Below are 10170 nucleotides of genomic sequence, written 5' to 3'. Positions count from 1 at the left end.
CAGTTGGAATACCAACAAGTCTTCATTAAATGTAATTTATTCAATATCACGTTTTAGGGCGCATAGTGTTATTATGTAAATGTTTCTAGAATTAAGTTTAAAAATTTAAATAAACTTCCGTTTTGCCAACTAGTTAGCTAGTGGCATGCACTTCGCCGTGCCTACTGCCACTAGCTATCTCTGGGACGTTGTCCGTCACTCCTACCGATACCAGCCTTGGGTGAAAGAAAAGAAAAACATCGATGAAGCCCTAGTCTGTCTTGGAACAGCAGACTCAGAGTCTGGCCGAAAATATCACTTCGCCTACCCTCATTTTTTAGACTCCATTCCAGCGCCAATATGGGGTTCAGACGCATACCTAGTTCTGGTGATCTTAGCACCAAATGCTTTATAAAACACTTTCAGTAGAAAACTATGGCGGTGGGCATGGAGCATCACCCACCAGGGATACAGTGGAGTCGAATCAAGTTAGGTTTGATTGGGTAAGGTGGAGTCGGTTGTGGTTGAGTAGTTAGTCGGGCCATACCTACGAACACCATCTGATTCATGGATCGGTATACTTTGCCGACTCAAGGAAGCTGTCCACCGTATATTTGAAAGAAGAGATTCTTGAATTTTATAAAAAATTGTCCGAGTTTTCCTTTAATTTGACTTAAGATGCCGATCAGCTAATCATTGTGCAACAAAGATTAGACGACTTTCGGATAAATATCGGAAGAGAAAAAAATGTAAACAAAAGAAATTAGATGTTACATGAAGAACAGGGAGACAAACAGCAGCATGAATTCATCAATATTAGAGAAACAACTGCAGGTGCTTGAAGAAGTGTTTTATGTGTGTAAAAATAAGAAATTATTCGGATCTCAAAAAGAATTGCATAACACATAAATGCATCATTTCAACGAGAGGCTCTGTGAACAACGCCTGGAGGCGCACAAACCTTTTCTTGTGATTTTCTTTGCAAAAAAAAAAAGAAGAGTTTTAACAATTGAACGTTTTTTACAACATTTTTCCTGCAAATATCTTTTAAAAATAAAATTTGAACAGGACAAAAAATGAAAATAAAAAATTGCTTCTTTGAACCGTTTAAAAAAACTTTTAAAGACTAAAATATACTTTATTTTTAAAAAGGAATAAAACTTCATATAATACTATTTTGGTTTGTTTCTCTATATTGCCATTGTTTTTCGTTGCTTTTTCAGTTGCTGGCATGAATTTGACTGGTGAGCATCGCGTTTTTATTATGGAAACGTTTATCAAAACAAACGAATCCGTAAATGCTACACAACGAACGATCCGTTAGCACTTGAATCTTCGGGGACATGATCCCGTACCAGCTCGAAACACGATCTTGTTATGAGTTACAAACTTCAGAGCTACTGGATTTGCATTGAAACGAAAATCAACCGGCCGACCTCGCACCGCCAGAACTCCAGAAAATGTGGCAGCGTTAAGAGCTTCAGTTCAACAGTCTCTACGCCGTTCGACATTTAAACGCGCCCAAGCTCTTATGTTCTCGAAGAATTCTTCACAATGATCTTCAAATGCATCCATACAAAATAATGTTGGCACAAGAACTCAACGAAACAGACACTGAAACTCGCAGAGCATTGGGAGTGGAAATTCAACAACATATCCACCATGCAGCAGAAGTGTAGTTCAGTGACGACACGCATTGTCACCAATGTGACACAATGAATAAGCAAAACTACAGAAAAAATTGAATACGGTCTACAATATAGACAATATTTGGTTTTAACAGGATGGGGCAAAAGCCCACACTTCATGGCGTGCGATGGGGATTTTAAGGGAGATGTTCCCTGGTCATTTGGTCTCATTGTGTTGTGAGATTAGTTCACCATTTTAAATCTTGCGATTTTTTTTCTCTGGGGATACCTCAAGTCAAAGGTATACATTAATCGCCCTCGATCTACTGAAGAACTTAAATTCGTCAGAAAATTACTGCCATTCCACATGAAATGACTCTAGTTATAAACAACTTTCGTAAACACCTTCGACAGTGTGCGGTCAATAACGGATCCCATGTAACTGATTTAATTTTTAAAACCTAATGAAACAGAATGGCCTTATATGTACTTTTCGAGAAAAAAAAACACTTTTTTTGTATTTCTTTAATTTATTTGCTTTTTATTTTATATACAAATGTGTCAGATCATTTTGCCTGACCTTCTTTATGTATGTGAAGAAATGAAAAAGGAACAAACCAAGTTATATGTTCATCAACGTTTCGTCTTTATTTCAAGATTCCTCAGGGTGATGAAATTGAAGACAATATAATACCAGCACAATATTTGTCAATATACTTGTTTTGAAAAGGATACCTTTGTTCTATTTCAGAGTACAAAAAAGTTGGTGGCAAATGAAAATATGTATAGCGTTGTGGAATGAGTGGGATTTTTTAACGCCAAGATATGATCTTTTTTTAATAGCCGTTATAATTAAAAAGTGGTTGTATAATTGTATATATATATATATATATATATATATATATATATATATATATATATATATATATATATATATCTTTTGAAAAAAGAAAAACCGAATGAATTCATAAAATGGTGATCAACGTTTCGTCCCTATTGCAGGGGACATCTTCAGGGTATTAAAAGGAAAAATGCAGAAGAAGAAAACAATCATAGACCATACGTAAGTGAAAAGGAAACAGTGTTAAAATCCTACCCATAACGGGAAAGAATCTATAAATGTGTGTATGGGAAGTTCATGTTTCAAAACAACATAACGTCAACCATCGCTGGTATTTTATATATATATATATATATATATATATATATATATATATATATATATATATATATATTATATATATACATATATATGTGTGTGTGTGTGTGTGTGTGTGTATTATATTTATGTATATATATATATACATACATATCGCCCCCTTAAGTAAACACTTCATCAAATCTCCACACTAACGTAATGTACTTGTAATAACCCTTATCCCTGAGTGGCTTCCGGGCCTTGATAAGTGGTGATAACTGTGTAAAAAAAAAAATATATATATATAGGATTCTTTAGGCTTATGTGCGAATTCTGTGGCTGTTTGTCGTTTTTATTAAAATATAAAATATAAAATTAAATTTTATAAAAACCACAAACAACCACAGAATTCGCGCATAAGCCTGAAGAATCCTAGAGTGGATGAAACGCGGAATATTCAGTGTAGCTCAATCGCCATATACATTTTATAACTTACTAATTAGCTCTACCTACGTATTGAGCACTTTTGAAGTAAATACTTAAAGTTTACGCATAAATCTATACTTTCGTATATTAATTTTATGAGAGTAAATTAAGTAGTTATATATATGTATATACATATATATATATATATATATATATATATATATATATATATATATATATCCTTCATTAGTCTCTCCTTATTCGTATAATAAACCTAGGGTATTACTCCAATCATTGTATAATTATTTCACCTCGGATTATTTTTTATATCGAAATGCACGTTAAAACAGTAACAAATAAGTACATTTTAATTAATTAATAAAATTAATTATTTGGTGCGTCACCTCGTTTGGATTTTGATGCCACCAAGTTTAAATTCGGCATTTCCCGGCTGTTTTCATAAACTGTCGGAATATGCCGACTTCATTCCGGTATGAATATCAAAGATATAGCAACGATAACTGCGCTTCCCGCGGGACTTTCCAGTGCGCTCGCAAGATTGGTTGAGGAGATGGAGGGGAAAAAGGGTAATCTGATTCAAATTCACAAAGAAGTTGTTCGGCGCCATAATGGCGGCCCTGGGATGGTGGCGAACTCCAATTTGATGTGCACAATCCCTAGGTGGAGGGAGTTATGTAGAGCTGTCCTAAATATGACCTTAACCTTTGATCTTGATCTTGAAGAATAGTATACATGATCCCTAGGTTGGAGACCATCATCATGTCAGGTTTAGTCATGACTGGTCCAGTGGTGTGGGCTGTACGAGAGTATATACATAGGTAAAGTGTAAGTGTGCACCATTCTTAGGAGGAGACCCTTCATTATGCTAGGTTTGGTCATGATCGGTCGAGTGGCGTGGGCTGTAAAATAGTATATGTACATGACCTTGACTTTTGACCTTAATCTTAAAAAACGGTGAGCACCATTCCTAGGTGGGAGACAATCATCATGCCAGATTTAGTAAGGACTGATCCAGTAGAGTAGGAGAGTTTACACAAAGTCACACACACACCAACGCTACTACTTTATATATAGAGATATATTTTTATTAGATGTGGTGATCGCTTATCTAGGCCCAAAGTCCATTTGAGGATAAGTGTATGCCACGTGGCCGGTGAAACAACGCCGTCGTGATCATTAATGCTTGAACTTGGGTAGGTTTTGATAATTTAAAAGAACGGTTTAATAAGAATTTGTTGCACATTAGACTTGAAAACGATAATGTTATAGTCAGCTGGGAGGCAACACTGCGGTATTACGTTCCACACATAAGTAGTTCGAGAAAAGAAACTTTGCTCATTGGAAGTTTAGTCTAAGGTATAGATGGGGGTCATAGATAGAAGCTCAGTCGAAAATAACGATAGAACAACAATAGATTGGCAACATCTCTTCTGTGAGAAAGAGGAAGTAAGGAAGAGAAAAAGGTATCGTCCACTAGATTTCGAAGGTCAAAGCAGAAAATGGTACTCTTAGCAGCCCTACCTCCAGATGTGGGAACAGTACTTCATCTTGGAGCGTATTTGGCTCATATAGTAGCGTCCAAAAGTTAAGGAACGGTTGATCAATTTTTTTGAATGACTTAAAAAGGGGAGAAAAAAAATTGGAGAATTTTCCAATGTTTAAGGTATTTATTTGCTTCCCCGCGAAAGCAAATTAGGCACAAGGCCGTTTTTAATGTGGGGAAAACCAGCTACCCTAAAAATAGGGTAAAAGGGGACACTCTGGTTGTGACCAAAAATAATAATTGTCTCAGTATAGATGGGTCCCCCCATTGACTGGTACAAATTATCATAAGTGCAGCATCTGCAGAACAGATACTACACTTTGATCCCGGCCCGATGGTATTTTTTGGGGTTTTTTTTATCTTGAATACATATTAGTTTTTAACATATAAATAAATTTAATTAAATTACAGGCTTCCAAAAGTTAAGGAACGCAGAAAAATTAATGCAAACTTCACAAAATGTCGACTCCGAATATTCGAAAAAAAAAGCCATTTATACAAGAAAACCAGCTTCTTTGTGACCATTATGATGAAAAAAGTTCATAGGGGAGATTGCTAAAATATTGAAAAGGTCTAAAAGCGTTGTTTTTCGGGTTATTTTTATTTAAATACCATTATTAAACATTGGAAAATTCACCAAAAAAAATTTTTTTTTTATTTTCCTTTTTCATAGATAAAGTAAGAAGTCATTCAAAAAAAAAAAACATCGACCGTTCCTTAACTTTTGGACGCTACTGTATAGATAGAGGATTACACCAGCAAATGAAAAAAAATCTATCGATAGAAATTGTAGATCAGAGAAAAAAATCCTTCTTGACTGGGGCAATTTTTGTTTTTGTCTAAACCTTTAATGCCTCTTTTTGCGGATTACTGTTGGGTTCAACGCATTCTTTCAACCTTGATGCACATTCGTTTTATTACAGAAGATATGTTGCCAGTTTTTTTTTTCTATATTATCGTTATTTTCATGGTAGGTGTTCGGCTGAGCTCAAATATTTCGTTCCTCCTCCTGTAAAACATTTATATCAAAAAATTGTCTAACTACAACCACTGTAAAGAATGTTCTTTTCTCCTTCTGTTTACCTAAAACTAAACTGAACTTCCACGCACAGTGTTTTTTTTTTTTGTTTTTGTTTTTTTGTTGTTTTTTTTTGTCAAGAGCTTCTCCACCTGTGGAACACAATATCGCGCAACTGCTTTCTAGCTGATTACAACATGGCCGTTTTCGAGTCCAATGTTAACAATAATCAAATTTTAACAATTTCACCCAATCCTCTCATGGTACTGTTTTTTTTTTTTTTTTTTTTGCTAACAGACAATTTCATTCATTTTTATCCTCGAATAACGTTTGGGTTTTGATAAACAGTGGCTCATTAGTTTAAAAAATGTAATTGCCTAAAAATAGAATCTCAGTTTGATAGTATAACAAATTTGCATATGATTTTAATTATTGGAATCCATTTTTGAGATGAGAATTTTTTGGAAAAAAAAAAGATGAGGATAAGAGTGGGCAAATGAATAAAAATACAAATTACTCATCTCAAACGAATTCCAGTAAAAAAAAATATATATCGTTTGGTACCGGCCCGACAATAGAAGATCAGATAACAAAAACCTGGGATTTATAACACGAAAAAAATCCGACCTTGACCTTCGGGGCCCGTGGTGCAGTGGATAGAGACGTTGAAACTCTACGGTTCCAGGTGAGCATTGTTTGAAGATACCGGTTTCAATCCTATCCAAAGCCGGACAGAGGCTTAGTTGGCCCAAACGTGGTGAGACGACAACAACTATGGAAGGCGGTGCTTACTGAGGATACAGTTAGGAGCTTCAGCATTTCGATCCCGTCGCGATTAACCATCTAACGAAGGCCAGAGGTCAGAGGAATAGTTGGCCAGAACGTCGTGAAGCAACAACTATAAAGACGACGATAAAAGTCCGCAAATAAATAAATTTGCATAAAATAAATACGTATTAGATACATTTGAAGCCAAAACAACGCATTATTACAAAAATTGTTATTTTCTAATAATGCGTTGTTTTGGCTTCAAACGTATCTTATACGTATTTATTTTATTCAAACTCAACCAGCGCTTCTATCAAGGAACACAAACCCTAACGTAAATTTCGCGTGACCAACATATCGTTCCGACATTTAAAAAAACTACCGTAAAAAACAACAAACGGACTTCTACTGATTCTATGCTCCAACAACAACATGGCAAAAAAAGAAAGACATACTGATGATGAAGTGTATCTTCGAAATATATTTATAAATTTCAATATAAATTTCATACAAAATAAATATCTGTTTATTTTGTAATAATGCGTTGTTTTGGCTTCAAACGTATCTAATACGTATTTATTTTATAAAAATAAATGTACATTAATTTTTATTTATTTTTTGCTTATTAAAAAACATAGTCGGATGAATCGAATAAAGTGTCGCTCTTTTGTCTTGATCATTTTTTAAACAACTTTTGTCTATTTCTTTCCTTTAAAAAGTTGGCAAAGTGATTATTACACGTTAAAATAGAGGTGCCTACTTGAATACATGCTGAAAATTGAATTTTTTTATGCTTGGACAAAAATGCCGACTAACTATAACATTTCCGTTTTCAAGTTTGACGTAAATAAAATTCTTGTTGAGCCGTCAACTTAAATAGTCACTTTCTGATAAATTACATTGGTCAAACGCAATAACACTTATCTTCGAGTGGCATGTTGGCCTTGATACGTAGTGCCTCGATTGTAAATAAAAGATAAGAGACAGACCTTGTTTTTACGTTTCAAGTTTCTGATATCTTCACATATTTATTCACATTTGGTTTGGGTTTGTTTGTTTGTTTTTTTGTTTGTTTGTTTGTTTTTTGTATTGTTTTACGTCATATCAATCAATATTGTGTTATCTAATGTCGACTCTACTCAATTTGCTAAAAGTTATTAAAAAATTGTTAAATATTTATTCATGATATTTGATTCGATTGTGCTGTAGATGAAAAATCTTGTTTTTGTTTTTGATTTTGCAGAACATTACAAAATTTTACGAAGAAAAAGGAGAAAAACAACATGAATGTTGGGTGCAATATAGGTAACGAAGCCGATATCTTCAGAACGCCTGATATGTTAACACAAAAAAAGAAAAAGACAATGTGTTTAAAGACAGTATTTTTCTAATAGTTCAGAGTGAAGATAACATCCTTTTCTTTTTTTTTACAAGGTAGTCACCACTTATCAAGGCCTGGAGGCCACTCGAGGATAAGGGTTATTGCGTGTACAGTAATCAATGGGACAATATCGTAGTAATCCTAAGTAATGGAGATCTGATAAAGTGTCTTACTTAAGGGGGCGGTTTATCAGGAATTTGTTTATGTTGGACTTGAAGACATCCAAGTTGTAGTCAGGTGGGAAACAGGCAAAGGGAAGAAAGTTCAACAGGCGTGCACTTCTAAGAAAGAAACTTTGTTCATGGAATCTACGTTTTGATTTTGACACAGATAAAGAGTGGGGAAATTTATTGACAGTGGTTTCAGCTAGGCGGGTGTTTTTTGTGAAAGATTGACGAGGGAGGACCAGAGATTGGATCTCAGACGAGCACTTGCCATGGAAATAGCCATAAAACAAAAACAGGCTCGCAACGTCTCTTCTGTGGGAGAGAGGCTGCAGGGAAGAGAAAATAGCATCCTCCACTAAGCTACGAAGTATATTTTGTACTCTGTCAAGACAGGATAAGCTGTTTTTGCATCCTGCAATAATTAGAACAGTTTGAGTATTTTGACGTTTCATATATTTCCCCTTCCCCATCTAATATAACCCTTATCCTTCAGTAGCATGTCGGTCTTGATGAGTGGTAACTCGATAGCAAAAAAAAAAGATAAGAGATAAATCCTGTCATTTTGGTAAAAGTGTGCATGTTTTTTTTTTTTGTTTTTTTTTACAAGGTGGTCACCACTTATCAAGGCCCTGAAGACACTCAGGGACAAGGGTTATTGCAAGTAAATTACGTTAGTGTGAATATTTAAATTGTCTACTTAAGGGGGCGGTTTGTAAGGAATTTGTTTACGTTAGACTTGAAGACATCTAAGTTGTAGTCAGGAGGGAAGCAGGCAGACGGAACAGAGTTCCACAGGCGTGCAGTTCTAAGAGAGAAGCTTTGTTCATGGAATCTATGTTTTATATTTAGGCATAGATAAAGAGTGGGGAAAGTTTTTGACAGTGGATTCAGCTAGACGGGTGTTTTTTGTAAAAGATTGGCGAGGGGGGACCAGAGGTTGGAGTTCAGACGAGCATCTGCCATGGAAATAACGATAAAACAAAGATAGGCTTGCAACGTCTCTTCTGTGGGAGAGAGAGGTTGCAGGGAAGAGAAAAGGGCATCCTCCACTTAGCCACGAAGTCTATTTTGTACTCTGTCAAAGCAGGATAGGCTGTTTTTAGCAGCTCCTGCCCAGATATGGCAGCAGTATTCCATCCTTGGACGTACTTGGCTTTTATATAGATAGAGGATTGCATCAGTAGTTAGATATCTTGTGGAGCAGTAGAAGGATCCCACCACCTTCCCAGCGACCTTTCAACAGACTTGCTGTACGTGTTCCATTTCAGATCAGGAGTGAAGGTCAAGCCCAGCAGCTTTTCGAAACATGGGGCTTCTCCTAGACGAGAGCCATCCATTTCAATTGATGCCAGATGGGGATCAGAGCGTTGATGATGTAAAGATAGGAGTTTGGTTTTAGATGCACTAAAGATAACCAGCCACGTCTTCCCCCACTGAACCACTCGTTCGAGATCAGAGGAGAGAGAATTAGAGAGAGCTTTGTCATTTACAGCCTTTGATGTGTTGCTGTAGATGGTCGTGTCATCAGCATAGATGTCAACGAAAGTATGTGTTTAGGGGAGATCATTGATGTAGATCAAGAAGAGAGTTGAGCCCAGGAAGGACCCTTGAGGGACTCCAGCATTAACACTGCAGGGCTCTGATTTTTGTCCATCGACCACTACTCTTGTTTGAAGATTTTTTTAGCTTCACATATTTATTCATGATGTTTTTTTGTTGGTTTTTGTTTGTTTTTTGTTGTTTTTTGTTTCGTTTTTTTTTGTTTCTTTTTTTGTTTCGTTTTTTTTTGTTTCTTTTTTGTTTCGTTTTTTTGTTTCTTTTTTTGTTTCGTTTTTTTTGTTTCTTTTTTTTTGTTTCGTTTTTCTTTGTTTCTTTTTTTGTTTCGTTTTTTTTTGTTTCTTTTTTGTTTCGTTTTTTTTGTTTCTTTTTTTGTTTCGTTTTTTTTGTTTTTTGTTTTTTGTTGTTTTTTTGGTTTTGGTTTTTTGTTTGTTTTTTGGGGTTTTTTTTTGTTTTTTGTTTTTGTTTTTTGTATTTTTTTGTTTTGTTTTGTTTTGTTTTTTTACGTCATGTCAACTTTTATCATGATCAATTTTTCGGTTAT

This window comes from Euprymna scolopes, chromosome 26 (assembly GCF_053919585.1).
Source record: "Euprymna scolopes isolate OS-2025 chromosome 26, ASM5391958v1, whole genome shotgun sequence".
Taxonomy (NCBI): Eukaryota; Metazoa; Mollusca; class Cephalopoda; order Sepiida; family Sepiolidae; genus Euprymna; species Euprymna scolopes.
The sequence above is the reverse complement of the archived record's forward strand: the minus strand, read 5'-3'. Positions refer to the sequence as shown.